The sequence below is a fragment of the Aedes albopictus genome, chromosome 3 (assembly GCF_035046485.1).
Source record: "Aedes albopictus strain Foshan chromosome 3, AalbF5, whole genome shotgun sequence".
NCBI classification, from domain to species: Eukaryota; Metazoa; Arthropoda; class Insecta; order Diptera; family Culicidae; genus Aedes; species Aedes albopictus.
In genome coordinates, this window is record NC_085138.1 from 110,711,799 (window position 1) to 110,727,398 (window position 15,600).

Sequence of the window (15,600 nt, forward strand, 5' to 3'; positions counted from 1 at the left end):
ACTTCCGGAAGTTCTTATAGAAATTCACCAGGGTTTCGGAATTTCTCTAATTTTTTCTCCAGAGATTCTTCAAAGGATATCTACAAAGTTTTCTCTGGGGTCTTCACCAAGGATTTTTGTAGATTCTCCAGGGATTCTTCCCGTGATTCAATAATGGTTTTTTCAGGAATTTTTCAAAAAAAAAAACCTCCAGAAGTATATCTAGCACTAGCTGTCCCGGCAAACGTCGTTCTGCCTGCCTATTATGTTCTTTTTCTTTGATGTGCAGCTCTGTAGAAAAATGCTCCGCAAATTGGATTTTCAAACTTTCTCGTTTTCGGTACGTTCCCGGTCGATTTTCCCACTTATTTTTTCGTACGAACACGTCGGAGCCCTGCACGAATGTAACAGTGAAAGAACTATGTCGATCTGTTTACCCGTTCCTGAGCCTATTCGTGACATACAAACACCATTCCATTTTTATTTAGGGGAACTTACGTATTTTCGGCAGTTTTGTTCTCTTCGTCATGGGGGGTTTTTTGAAGCCTGTGGATCTCAAAGTTGGCCTCAAATCCTTCCCAACTAAGCTGAGTTATATGCCCAAATTTCAGACACTTTGGTCCATAAAAACCCCCTATGACGAAGAGAACAAACCTGCCGATAATACCCTTTGTCACCCTATATAGATTTTTTTTAGGGATTCTTTAGGAGGAATTCTGAAAAACTAAAAATCTGTTTTTTTTTTGAAATTTGAAGGTTCCAAAAAAACGGACAAATTTCAAAAACAAGGAATGACAGTTAAAATGTTTCAAAAACAACTATTAGACGGAGAAACAACAATTTATTCGATTCCCTGAAGAAGATCCAATAAGGATCGAAACGTTGAAAAAAAACATAGTTTTTTTTTATCACAGAAAAGACTTAAACGCCACAAAAATACCCAAAAAGTCGTCGTCAAAGCGTGAGATTCCTACAGAAATTAGTCATGTGATTCCCCTGGAAAATCCTCCAGATGTTACTCCAAGAATTTTACTGGGAATCCTACCAGGGATTCCCTCAGCAAGTTCATCAGGGATTTGTCCAGGAATTCTTCTAGGGGTTTTCAAGGAATTCCTCTATGGACTTCTTCGGGAATTTCTCTGGGTTTCAATCAAATTCCTCTTATGATTTCTCCAGGGAATCTTCAAGGAATTTATCAAGAGATTTTTTCGCAAGATTTCTCCTGGAATTTCTCTTAGGATTCCTATAGAAATTCATCCAGTGGTTCCCCTGACAATTCCTCCAGATAATACTCCAGAAATTTTAAGGGAAATTCCTCCAGGGATTCCTTCAGGAAGTCTATCTCGGATTTGTCCTCTATGGACTTCTCCGGGAATTCTTCTGGGATTTTATCTTTGGTTTTTCAAAGAATTTCTCCAATGAGATTCTCGGAGAATTTTTTTTAGATTTTCTCCAGAAATTCCTCATGTGATTAAACAAGGAATTCCTCCGGGGTTTATTCGGGTATTTTCTATATAATTCCTCCAGATACTTAACCAAGAACTTTCCTAAGGATTATTCATGGGTTTCTTCAGGGATTTCATCAGTGATTTCTTCAGAGATAATTTACGGCTTTCTCAAGAAATTCCTCCTTGGATTCATACAGAAATTTCTCTTGTGATTCCCCTAGTAATTCATCCGATGTTTCACCACGAATTTTACTAATAACTCCAACGAGGATTGCTTCAGGAAGTCCACCAGGAAATTATTCATGAATCTACATTGTTTTTTTTTTAGGAATTTCACCAGTGTTCTTTGAAAGCAGTTTTCTCGAAATTTATCCAGGAATCCGTCTAATGATTTATCCAGGGATTATAGGCGCCAACTTCACAAGCTGTTGCGTATGCCAGAAATTTTTCAAAGATTTCACTGCTGATTTCGCTAGGGATAATCCAAAAATTCCTCAAGTATTCCATCCATTACTGGTCGCACTGGCTCACCCGAACAGAAAAAAATTCCATCACGGAATTTATGAACGAAACCATTTGAAAAGCTCTCGGAAATATTCTTCCAAGGATTGCATTTTGTATTCTTTCAGAATTTCTTGAAGGGTTTTTATTTGTATTTCACTAGAAATTCCTCCAGCGATTCAAGAAGGAATTCCTCCAGGGGTTTATCCGGGTATTTACTAAAGAATTCGTCCAGCTATTTATTCTAGAACTTCTCTAGAGATTTTTTTAGGGATTAGTCTAGTGATTTCTCTAGAGATAATCCAAGCATTCCTCAAGTAATGATTCTCAAGATTTATCTAAGAAATGTTTAAAGAAGATATTCTTTCAAAAATTCATCCGAGATATCTCCAGAAATTCGTCCAGAGCTTCCTACAGAAATTCTCCTAGTAATTCCGGAGATTCGTTCAGGAAGTCCACCAGAGATTTTTCCAGGAATTTCTATATGGTATTTTAGGGGATTTTTTCTGGAATTTCTCTTGTGATTTTGAAAAGATTTTCAAAATTTTTTTCAGGTATTTCTCCAAAGATTGATCCAGGGATTCTTCAAGGGATTTCTCCAAGAATTTCTCCAAGGAATCCTCCAGGGATTTTACAGGGATTCCTCCAGTAGTGGTTTAACAAGGAACTCCTCCAGGGATTTAACTAGAAATTCACACAGGAGTGTGTTTGATAAGTGAGTTTTTTTTTCTAAGGTTTTTCCGTTATTAACGCCACCACTCCCAGTATTGCGTGTGTCAAGCAAGGAGTTTTCTGCGATTTCTCCAATTTTTGCTGTAGAGATTCTGCAGTGCTTCCTTCAGTGGTTACAGATGGCATTTTTCCAGGAATTTTTCAAACCATTTCTTCGTGGACTCATCCAAGAGTTTCTAGAGACTTTTCTAGGATTTCTTCAAAAAATTCTGAAGATTCACCAAAAAAATCATACAAGGAATTATCGAAAAATTCCTCTACTGAATTCTCCAGTGGTTCTTTCGGGAATTCCTCTAGAGATTTTTTTCGTTGGTTTTTATAAAGAATAAATGATCCAGATATCCTACAAGGAATTTCGCCGGGAATTCCCTCCCCAGTCAACCAGTGATCGTACAGGTCGGACTCGATTATTTGGAGTTAGATTCTGATGCTTCTCAAACATGTATCTGGGGAACATAATGTTCTATAATGCTTAAATTTTGACATTTTGTCAACCCAACTGCGACTAGTAATCATTAAAAAAAATCAGCTTCTTACACCATTCCGTTTGCGAGATATTATTCTGAGAAGCGCCAGAACCCGACTCCGGATAATCGAGTCCGACCTGTATAAGATGTTGCATAAGATGTTAAAGTGGAGGCTATATACGTACATTTTACATGCGCCAAAATGGAGGCATGCACGCATATGGCCTCCATTTTATCATCTTATGCAACATCTTATACGAGTACTGGTTGTCTGAGTCAGGTATTATTAACCAGAGATTTTCTCAAGAATTCCTCTATAATATTCAAATTGCTGTTTGGATTTTGAACGAACAAAAATTACTCAATTATGTCAGCTCAACATTCTACATGGAGCTAATAAAATCGGATCATCACTGTAATTCTGTTTCTAAAAAAAAAAAAAAAAATATTATAAAATTGTTACAAAATTTTGTTTTATAAACTACAGCATATACAAGTTTCGAACAAATGATCAGTTCAGCGAAAATCTTTCGATCGAAAAGCGGTTCTAATGACCCGCTACCTGCCCTGCGCTTGGGACACCACCATCCCCGCAAGGGACAATTCGATTACGGTGATCCAGTCAGCTCGTTAGGTGGGTTGGGCGCGTGTCCACGTCCCAAAACTCGAGGCCCCAGCCTCAACCCCATCCCCATCACATTCCCGCCATTTGCGTCGATGGTTGGGGAGACAGCAGTAGAGCCAGCGCCCACCCCGACTCAAATCGTAACTCAGCTAAATTGCCTCGACAGACGACATATACACGACCGGTGGCGGCGATGTAAGGAAAGATTTCGCTTGCTGTTGCCGGGGTTGCTGCTTCTAGAAGAAAATCAAGTCTCAAGGGGCGGCGGTGGACTTGATCCCCAGGGGGGATTTGTCCCACCACCCGCCGAGAGTTCAAGGGGCAGTTGCCATAAAAAATCAATCGTTCGGAAAAATTTAATTTTCCTTTGACCGAGCGACACAGAGAGAGAGAGAGAGCGGGACGCGCATGTTTGTAATATCTTTCTTATACCTATATTTTGTGTTTATTTCTGAGTCTTCACCACAGTCACAGTAGCAGCCAGCAGATGACTGTGAGCCGTGCTTCGGGGATGAAAGAGTAATGTTCTGAAACAGGGGTGCTGGGAGGTGGCCTCTTTCCTGCTCAGATTCAAGAGTAGTAGCAGCACCTCGCTCGTGGGCGTTTGATGGTTGTTGGTCTTCCGGTGTGTTCTTTGGAAAACCGGTAAAGAACCATGTCCAAGCAATTTGTTTCTGCCGGTGAGGTTAATCTTTGTGACCCCCTCGACTGAACCAGTCAAGGACACTGACTGTTGCTAAATCTTCTTTGGCACAGAGTGGAGGGGACGATTAGGAAACATTTCTATTGATAAGAAATGTAGAGTTTAATAGTTCCAGAAAAAATGAAACTTTGAGAATGATTTTCTTAGAGCCCTATAATTAAAGATTACAGAAGCATCGAGAGTCCCACAAATCTCCCAAATGGAGGAGAACGTACCTCTGGAGCCGACCTACTGATACCCATCGAGGGTAGCAAAACTTCTTAGAATACTTCTGACCTTAAGGAATATCAGTATCGTTTTGATGAAGGGTTTTAAAATTTTCACGACTTCCGACTCACTTCCAATTATTGTAAAAGACACATTCGAATCGTGCAGCGAAGCGGAGAGTTTTCTTGTAGATCTTGTGAGGCAAACTACCTAGAAGCCTACGATCCAACCGAACGACGCCTGTTCCAACTCCTCCAGAATTGTTTTCCAGAAGGTTCTTCTTGTAATCTACAGATGACAAACCTTTATCAAAAGCTTTAATGATGAAGTACGTTGTGGTTGTGGAGAATATCAAATTCATAACAACAGAATCATTTAGCCTTTTTTATATCATAATTTGTTATTATTAACTTATCAAAGTATTACTTTTTTATAACATGTTTTGTTTGGCAATCTTGTTTTGTTATGATCAAATTATTGAGATTTATCTACTAAATAATATTTCAATAATATACTTTGTTGTAGACCAAGTTTTGTTATTATTCTATTATTCAAAATGTACAAATATGTGATGAATTATAACACAACAATAACAAGATTTAAAATTCAACACAAGATTCATTGTTATTAAGTTGTTCTTCTTCTTCTTTGTAGGTTTATTAAGTTGATATTTAATCTAAAACATGTTATTAAATTGGTCTTCCACGTCCGTTTTTTTTTGTTATGATTTTTGTTATTCTGCCGCTTATGACAGACAAGATTATAACATAATAAGATGTGTTAATAACATAAAAATTACTGATTCCACCATACAGTTATTATGCCAAAGTAACATATTTTATTATGCTTTTGATATTCTTTTCTGCTCGGGTTAGAGTACCGAATTTTCAACTAAAACATGAAATTTGTGCTACTGTACGCAGTGGCGAAGCTAGTAAAATGATACAAAGAGATTTCTCTTATGATTTCTTTTGAATCAGATATTCTTCTAATAAATTACATCGGAATTCCGTTAGAGGAAGAGTAATCCTTCAAGAATTTTCATTAAACATTCCTTCATAATTTTTTTCAGGAGATTCTTCAAATATTCCTCTTATGATTTCTAACCGGGATTGAAGTATTTCTCCAAAGATTCTTTTAATATTTCTCAATTATTCCCTGACATAACTCTTTCAGATATTTCTCCAAAGATTTTTCATAGATTTTCCTCAAGCATTCCTCGATCAGCTTGGCATATTTTTGAAGATCTAAGATATTTTTTCAAGGATTCCTTCAGAAATTCCTCCAAGGCTTCCTTTAAGAATTACTTCAAGGATTTCTTCCAAAAACTTTACAATGATTCTTGAAGGACTTTCTCTAAGGTTCTACCAAGAGATTCACCCTAGAACTACTCCAGGAAATTTCCAAAGAATCCATTGGACAATAGTTCAAGAATTCCTCCAAGAACTCCTACAGAAGTTCTTCTAAGAAAATCTGTAAGAATTCTTTCGAAAAATCCTTCTGGAATTCATCTTAAGAATTCTTGAATATCCATCTACTCTAGGAGTTTTCCCATGAATTCATTCAGACATTTTTGCTAGGAACTCCTTCAAGAATTTCTTTTGCAATTTTTGGTTTGATTTCCCCGAAATTCTTTCGTAAATTTTTTTGAAAAATCATTCTAACTTTTCATCGAGCAAAAAAAGTTTAGATAATTTCTCTGAGTATTCCTGCTAGAGTCATTGTGCCCTAAGTAATCTTACAATCCCAAATTCATCTTATTCGAAAACAAAACGATTACGCTTTGTTAGCACCGATTGATTTCGTATTTTTTGTCATCATTCGGGCTCACTTCTAACAAAACTACAAAAATTAGAAACAAAATAAAAGATCATTTTTAGGATGAAAATGCTTAAATATTATATTAAAGAGCAGATACCCTATTTAAAAAAAATCAAATATTTTCTTCAAAAATTTCTCCAAAGATTACTTTAAGCACTCCTCATAAGACTGTTTTTCCACTTTCTTCAGGTTTTTTTAAAGAATGTCTAGGAGCATACTTTATTGAATTAATGTAACGCCGAAATTTCATAGAGAATATCCATTGGAAATGGTCAGGAATCGCTTCAAGAATTCCTAAGAAAATTTTTCCAAGGATTTATTAAGCATTTCTTCCAAAAATTTTGGTCAATTCTTCAAAATTGTTTTCAGAATTTCCTTAAGGATCTTGTTACAAACTCTTGCAAAAACTTCATCAATCGTTTAAAGCATTCCTTGTTTAAATTCTTTAATAATTTCTCCAAGGATTCGATTGAGGATTACTTTTGGAATTCCCAAAGAATTCCTTAAAGAGTTTCTTAAAGTTTTCCACAAACGATAACTTTTGGGGTTACCCTGCATGATCTCTTCAGCAATTTCCCAGAGGAGGATTTTTTAAATAAATTTCTCCAAGCGTTCTTTTTGCAATGCCTCAATTGGTTTTGATAATGGTCCTCTCGAGGATTTCTTAGGAATTTGTTCAAGCATTTCTTTAGTTACACCTGCCGGGATTTTTTTTCAGACATTCCTCCATTAATTGCTGTAGAAAATCGTCCAAAGATTCCTTAGGTGATTTTTTCCAGTCTTCTTTCACATCTCGTTCAACAATCCTTTAAGAACAGTGCATCAGAACTTCAGACGCACAAATCTCAAGGAGCAAGCTTCAAACAACAGTGCATTTATTATTCTGTTAACATTCATCCCCAAAGGATTCCTGCATAAGTTTCCTCAGGAGGTACACTTCAGAAATTCCACCAAGGAAATCTATAAGAGTTCATTTGAAGATTGTTTATTATTTGCACCAATTAATTTTAGGTGAATTCTTTGGAGTTTCCGCCATTGATTTCTTTGAGAAATAATCCAGGCATTTCATAAACCCTTCAAAAATCCCTTTGCTCTCAAAATTTCTTTAAGAATCCTTTGAGTTATACCTCATAGTACTACTCCTTGCTTAACGTGTGAAAAAGCCTAGATGCTTTTGTAAACAAACTTGTTTCGATCGCGCACCACTATTAGGAATAACACGCCTTACGGCATTTGTTAGTAATAGGTATAGCTGTGCGTGAGTGGATCGAGATGAGACCTACCGCAACCAAAACATGTTTGTTTACTAAAACGATCTTTGGGTCCTGTTCCCATGTTATGCTAGTTTTCATAAAGTTTTTTTTTTTTGTAGTAATTGCTCCAAAACACATCAAAAATGTTTTCCACAAGGAACTCCTACAGGATTCTTTTTTGGATAAAAATCTAAATCCATGAAGAAATTTGCTAAGGTTCATCTAAAGAATTCCTTGAAAAATCCTTGAAATACTTTATGAAGAAATGCTTTAAAAAATCCAGATGGGACTGATATGCGAGTATTCCTTGAATTCTCAGCGAGTATTCCTTGAATTATCTGCGAGAATTCCTTCGCAGTTATCTTTAACGATGTATCTAGCAGTTATTTCAAGAACTTCTACAAAAAATCCTCTAAGATTTACTTAAGAACTTTTTTCAGGGATTGTTTTTGAAATTCTTTTGAGCAATGATTTAGGAATACTAAACACCTGTAACTATTGAACCGAAAGAGATAACAACCATCTCAGCGTACGAAACGACGCGATTTCAAACAAGTGTTTCTTGGACGACTTTGATGAAAAATTGAAACAAAAAAGGTAATGTCAGAAAACCGTTTTTTCTTGAACCACCCTGAGCTTAGAAAAATATCTCTAGATCGGTTAATTTTAAAACTTGGCAAACTTGCTGAAAATTAAAAGATCTACAACTTTCCCGAAGAATGTATATAGTTATTCTTGCAAATGAAAAAGTTTGGTTTTCAATTTCTTTGAAAATATGGACCACCCTAATTTTCATGTACATTGGAAAGAGAGCCTTATTATTAGGAACAACTTTGTAGAAGACCATATTTGTCTAAAACAAATCATTTGAAGGCGCTGAATGCATCTTTCCTCGTAAATCTGTTTCATGGACCATTGTGCACTGGCTGTACGCCAGTGAACCCTGGTGTGTATCAGTGGAGAACACTCAATGGCTGCTGGCAGGTCTTCATCAATAGATGCCTACGGTAAATAATTCGTGCATGGTGACATCACAATTGGATCTCCAACGTGAAGCTCCATCGTCGATGTCATGAAAAGCAACAGTAATTCAGGAACGAAAGTGGAATTGGATCAGCCAAACTCTAGGCAGAGGCGGAACCGAAATCTGCAAGCAAGCGTTAGATTGGAACCCAGCAGCACATCTCAGCAGTGGCAGGCCCAAAGGGTCATGCCGGCGCATCCACAACAAAGAAATTAAGAAAGGCGACAGAAATTTGACCTGGCCACAGGTCAAGGCGATGGCGGTCAATCGCCCAAGATGGAGATCTTTCAATTCGGCCCTCTGCATCACCATGGCTGGCTCAGGACTAAAAGTAAGTTTTCAACAGATAAATCAATCGTTACAACACATACATCTTTGGTATTTAGCTCAGAGACGAGTGCGGCGACGATTGCGTCATTGTCATGCACACATGCTCGACGAGACATGACACGCGAGTTTGTAATTTCAGCTTTGCTTAAAGTTGCAAATGAGTTGACAAGGTTTGAATTGAAGTTCCATCTACAAAAATAATGTTCATAGCTGAAATCTATTCGTCCTGCACTAGTTTGAATTAGTCTACAAAGATTGGTCCTTACTGATCTTGCTAGATTTAAAACTGATTCAATTTTAAGAGTGAACTGTTCCGATTCCCTCTCAAAATCCATCAAATTACGACCCTTGTAAAATAACACTACTCAAGTGTAATCAATGTAATTCACAAAAGCTTATCTATAACTCATTGAACTCGAAACGATTTCCCCTACATGATCCCTTCAAGTACGTCCTTGTTGTTGGCAAATCGAAAATGAAATTATAGAAGGTACATACCCAGGTATGTATGTACTCACCTTTTACGCATCGATACAAAGGAACGAAAAACGATGATGGAATCTATTGAAACGGGATTTCTTTGTATGTTCGAACATACATCGTCGTCGCCATCGTGTTCGAATCTAATCAGTTGGAAAATTCTTCCCCATAACAATAATGCCATCGCAACAACCTGCTGGTGGTGTGGTGGCAACATTGCTCACAATCGCAACATAAAGCTACACGCAGAGATTGCTACAATATATCCATCCAGCCCCGATTCGATTGCTAGGTACCTCTTGAAGAGCGTCTCTGGTTCATTGCGTTCGTTCAATACAATCACATGACTTGGATAAATTGCCGAAACCGCGAAGCAGAAGTAGGTAGCAGCAACCGACCGACAGGCTGCCGACAAATCCCTCCTGGAAGCACCCACTAAACGCAACCACTTAATTTCAATCAACCTTTTTCTCCGCACAGAGTCTCCAAAGCTGCCAACAACAAAAGCTGTGGAAATCCAACTGCTTTGTCATGATTTCTTCTCCTTGGATCGGATGGATCGGATGTATGAAGAAAGAACGGGTGTGATGGTGGGGAAGAGGTTCTTAGAGCAGAGGTACTTCCACTCCAAGCAATTTGATTTGTTTTTCATTGGCGCAAAACGGAAGCCGGCGCCGAGAGCCAAAAATTTCCTGTAATGATGAAAAATTGCTCCGAGCACACATAAATGGAAGAAATCATTTTCACTCACTTTCGTTTCCTATCTGCTGGTAGGTAATGTTGTTTTCGTCGTCGTCGTCGTCGTTGTCGTACTCCAGACATGATGTTGTGGATGTTTTCTTCTAGGAACAGGCAGGATTCAATCTGGGTTTGGTTTCCGTCCTACTTTTGCATCCGTCCGGTCAAATACTTACTGGAGGCGCAGTTCGATCTTAATATTTGGAAACTGAAGTTGAACATTTCCTTTCCAGACATGTTTTCTTTTTTCAAATTAATAGGGAAATCTACCGAAGAACTTCGCAATCTTCTTGGAATTAGACCATTATATTGATGATGATGTTTTGGCTCAAAATTGGCATTATTCGTCCATGTCAATACTTTTGAACGACACTGGAATTGTGCATGTATGTTGTATGGTTTGCATACAAGTTCTTGTACAAGTATAACTATGCTGAGCGGTTGGTATGAGATGTCCCCGTGCTTTAGCTTTATAGTGGCAACAATATCCACAACGCTGCACAATAGGCCTGGCTGCTTCAATTATTGTACTGCACCTCAGATGTGCTGCAAGCTTTGATAATTATAAGAAAATGATAGAAGCAGTCGATTCTATCATTTTTCAGGACTCTTTCAATGAATGACTGTGTATGTGTAAACTAGACTAGAAATTCTTCGGAAGTTTCTGCCGAGATCTCTAATATGTTTTTGCGGAGTTTCTCACAAGATTTCACTTGGATTCCTTCCAATAGTTTTCTGGGAATTTTGTAGATTATCCCGAAAGATATTCCGAAAAAAAACTTCTGAAAAAATCCCTACAGCCAGAATCTCGGGACAATTTGCGGCAGATATTCCGGTAAGAGCTCTGAAAATATTCCGAAGCAAATTAGGCGCGTAACTAGATCGATTTGACTCCCAGTTTCAGCATGCTAGCTGAAGTGCACAACAATCGCGCACGACATTGGAGCTGAGGGGCAAAATACGCTGTAACTGCAGCGCATGAAGGAAATCTGTAAGAAAAATGTTCTCAGGAGGATAACTGCAAGAGGTCCTAAAGTAAACTACTATGAGGAAAAGCCAGCAAACAGTTCTGAAAGAAATGACGAGAAAATCTCCATGAGAAATATCAACAATAGCTCCTGCAGAAATCCCAAAAAGTACTCCGGCATACAGTATGCGGCAGGAAAAAATGCGAAAGTGTTTTTTAACTTCAAACCTCATTTTCGTTCATTTGACATTAACCAATCTATGTTTCAACGTTCCATGATCTATAATAGGCTAGTTTTCTGAAAAGTTAATTGAAAAATTTCCCAATTTGATCACTAACCTTTATAGGGCGGCGCCTGAAGATGAAGACAACCAGAATTTTCAAACCGCAGAAAATCGCACAGGTCGCTAAATTTCGCATCTGATAAAACAAAATTTTTGATTTTCTCTACAATATCATCAAATATATGTACTTATTTCATCTGGTATGTGAAACTACATGGTTCTGGATCAGTGTGGTCTGGTTGTTCATCAAATTTGAGCTAATTTTGTTACTGTTATAGTCATTTAGTTTAATGACCATTGGGGGCGCAGTTTATTGATATCCGCTTATTAGTCCTACATTATCACATGTTAAACATCAAATATGTTCATTTTTATTTTTCAGTGCTAGAATATAGACATTGACTGATACACTGTCATGAAAAAATAATCATATATATCCCATATTTATGGCTAGTTTCCACCTGGTAAGTACTGTACAAAAAGATAGGACAAGTAATGGTCACGTAAAACTTTTGCAACCAAAATTACTTAAGCGTTCGCAGTTGATAAGTAATTTGCAGCCAGAAAGATTTGCCAACAGATGGCACTGTCATGCGATGCTGTCAGTCATGTTGTTGATTTTCCGTACGGAATAATATGTCGATGTATTATTCCGTGAGTTAAAGGGGCATTTCTCTTTCGTTTTTGTTTCTTCTTTCGCACCAAAGACATCAGAATGCATTAAGCTGTTAGTACACAGGGGCCTTAGGCATGTAGTACACAGCGTCAAATATTTTATTTATTTATTTGATTGCGGAAAACGCAATGGGTTCGGCAATGGAATGCGGAAGCACTGCGGTACGTACTAAAAAAAATCTGCAAGTATGCCGCTGCGGCATAGGCGCCAACTTGTGACGTAGTTGGGGGGTCGAAGCTCTCCAAAATTGGACAAAATTCAACGTTTTATTAGTCCAATGCACTAGTTTTCACGTGAATATGCCTGAATAAGATGAATTGCATCGATATTTTCCGCATTCGATTGGTTTTGAAAGGCCTTGCCCCCAACTACGTTATAAGTTGGCGCGTATGCGCGGCAAAACACAATGAAATATCCTGCGGTTAATTTCAGAACAACTCCAGCTCGGTGAATATGTTTGTTTCCTGGAAGAAAGGAATTATGTGAGAATCTGCAGCATTGCTCTTGCTCTGTTTTGCTCTATCAAAAGAAATCTGAGGTTTTCTAGTTCTCGAAAATTCCTAAAAGAGTTCTCTCAGGAGTTTCCCGATATTTCCTCTAGAATGTCCCCCAGGAGTTCACGGAAATTCATCTAGAAGTTCTCCTCCAGTTCTTCCTCCAGGAGATTATCAGGAATTCTTCCGGATTTTCCCGGATATTTTCGTGGGAGTTCCCCGGAAATTCCTCAAGGAGTGTTCCGGAAATTCCACCAGGGATTCCCCCGGGAAATCATCCAGAAATAATCAGGTTCCACTTCCAGGAAACCCCCAATAAAACTTCTAGGAGTTCCCCAAGAATGCCTCCAGAAGTTCCCCGTTAATTCCTTCAGGTGTTTGCCGGGAATATATCCAGGAGTTCCCCGTGAATTCTTGTAGGAGTTCCCCGGGATATCCTGCAGAAATTCCCTTGGAATTCCCCAATGAGTTTCCAAGAAATTCCTCCAGGAGTTTCACACGAACTCATCTAAAATTACCTCGGGAATTCCACCAGAAGTTCACCAATAATTCCACCATGAATTTTCCGGGAGTTTCTCTGAAATTCCCGTGCAGTTCTTCCAGAATTCCTACAGGGCTTTCCTGGAAGATTCCTGGAGGAATTTCCCGGAGGAATCCCCGAAGCAATTTATGGAGCAATCATCAGAGCATCTTCTGGAGCAAATCTCCAGAAATTCCTTCTGAGATTTCTCCAATAATTCCTCCGGAGATTCCTTCGGAAATTCTTTCGGAGATTCCTCCGGAAATTCTTCCAGACGTTTCTCCGGGAATTCCTCCAGAGATTTCTCCGGGAATTCCTCTGGAGATTCCTTCGGGAATTCTTCCGGAGATTCCTCCGGAAATTTTTCCGGAGATTCCTCCAGAAATTCCTCCGGGGATTCCTCCAGGAATCCCTCCAGAGATTCTTCCAGGAATTCCTCATCAAGGAATACCTCCGGGGATTCTTCCTGGAATTTCACCGGAGATTCCTCCCAGAATTCCCCCAATTCTGGAGGTTCCTCCAGGAATTACTTCGGAGATTCCATCAGGAATTCCTCCCAGAGATTTTTCCGAGGAATCCTCGGAGGAATTCCTGGACCTCCGGAGGAATTTCGGAAGAATCTCCGGTAGAATTTTTGGAGCAATTTCTGGAGGAATCTCCGGAGGAATCCCTGAATGGACACCTGGAGAAATCTTCGGAGGAATTTCTGGAGGAATCTTTAGAGGAATTATTGGAGAAATCTCACTGATGCCACTCCTGGTGTAATCTTTAAAGAAAATCTTGGAGTAATACCAGAAGAAACTATAGGAGGAACCCAAAAATTTACTCACGAGATTGTCGTGACCACGGAAACCATATCGCCATATCTACTACAGAGATCTAGAAGGAGGTTCTGGAGGAATCCCGAAAGAAGTTGCTGAATGAAGGATTTTCTCTGCGAAATCCCAGAGAAAAACCTTCGTACGGAATGCCAGAAGATTCATCACAAAGAATCCTTCGTGAATCTTCATAAAATTTCCCGTGAAGCTTTGTCCCAGTATTTCTTCAACAACTCCATAAAGTAACCGCCAGAGTCCCAGCAGAATTCCTTCCATCGTAGTCCTAACGCCTAAATTGCAGAATTTTTAATGAGTATCTAACCTTAGTTCTCTCTGTAATACCATTAAAAGTTCCCCCGGAATTCCAGCGCAATGTCTCTAATCAGTATTTTCCCAGGAAAGCTTCACAACTCCGTTGGAATCTCACTATCTGGATTTTCCCCCAGAAGCCCACTCAAAAGTTTTAAATTGAATCATTTCCCTACACGCGCGCGAAATAGTACAGGAAACTTAGCTTTAGCGTGTAATATTGCCTTGAACTTTTCGCATTTTTTCCTGCCGCACTCTGTAAGTCTTAGGAGAAAGTCTATGAGATAGATTCAGTAAAAAAAACTCTGAGAGACATCCCAGGATCAATGCCGGAAGGTATTTACTAAGAGAAGTCCCAGAAGGAGCTTCGAAAGAAAGCTCAGGTAAAACTTCAACCGAAATCCCGCGAGAACCTTTAAGAAATATCCCGACTGAAACTTCTGAAGAAATTCAGGGAGAAACACTAGAGGAAAGCTCACAGGAATTTCTTGTAGGAATAACAGGAGAAACGCCAGGCAAAATCCCGCGAGGAACTCCTGCAGAAAATTCGTGAAAAAAAGCGGAGCTCTAGTAGAAATCCCAGAAGAATAACTCCTGTAGAATCTCTCGGAGTAATCTCGGAAAGTTCGTCTGGAAAAGTCCCAGAAGAAACACCGGAAGGAATCGAGGAAAATTTTCAAGAGGAATCCCGAAGGGAAGAAACTCTAGGAGAAATTCCGTGACAACATCTGAGATAAATCCTGAGGGAGACTCTTGGTGAGATCTCGGGAAAAATCCTGGAAGAAATCCCACGAAAATTTCTTTGCAAAAACGTAGAAAGATCTACGAAAAATTAGCACGAGGGACTCTGGGATAATCTCTGGAATAAATATTGGAAAAAAAGTTCTGTAGGATTCCCATGAAAAACTCTTGCAGAAATCGGGTAGAACTCAGGAATGCTAGAAGATTCTCAAGGAAGAATCTTGAGAAGAATTGTTCCAATTTTGAAAAATGCCGGTAGGAACCCGAAAGAACCTCCTGTTAGCTGCTTGCTGTTAGAACGAGTCAATGCGCGAAGCGGTACTAGCAAATCATTCTGAACTGCTGTAACCGTTTCCTGCGGTATTTATACAAGAGTCCTTTTTAAGATACTTCAAGGAGTCCTTTAAGAGCTCCGTCAGAGTTTACTCCATGAGTTCTCCCAGAATTCCTTCTGGGATATATCTGAGAATATATTCTAAAATT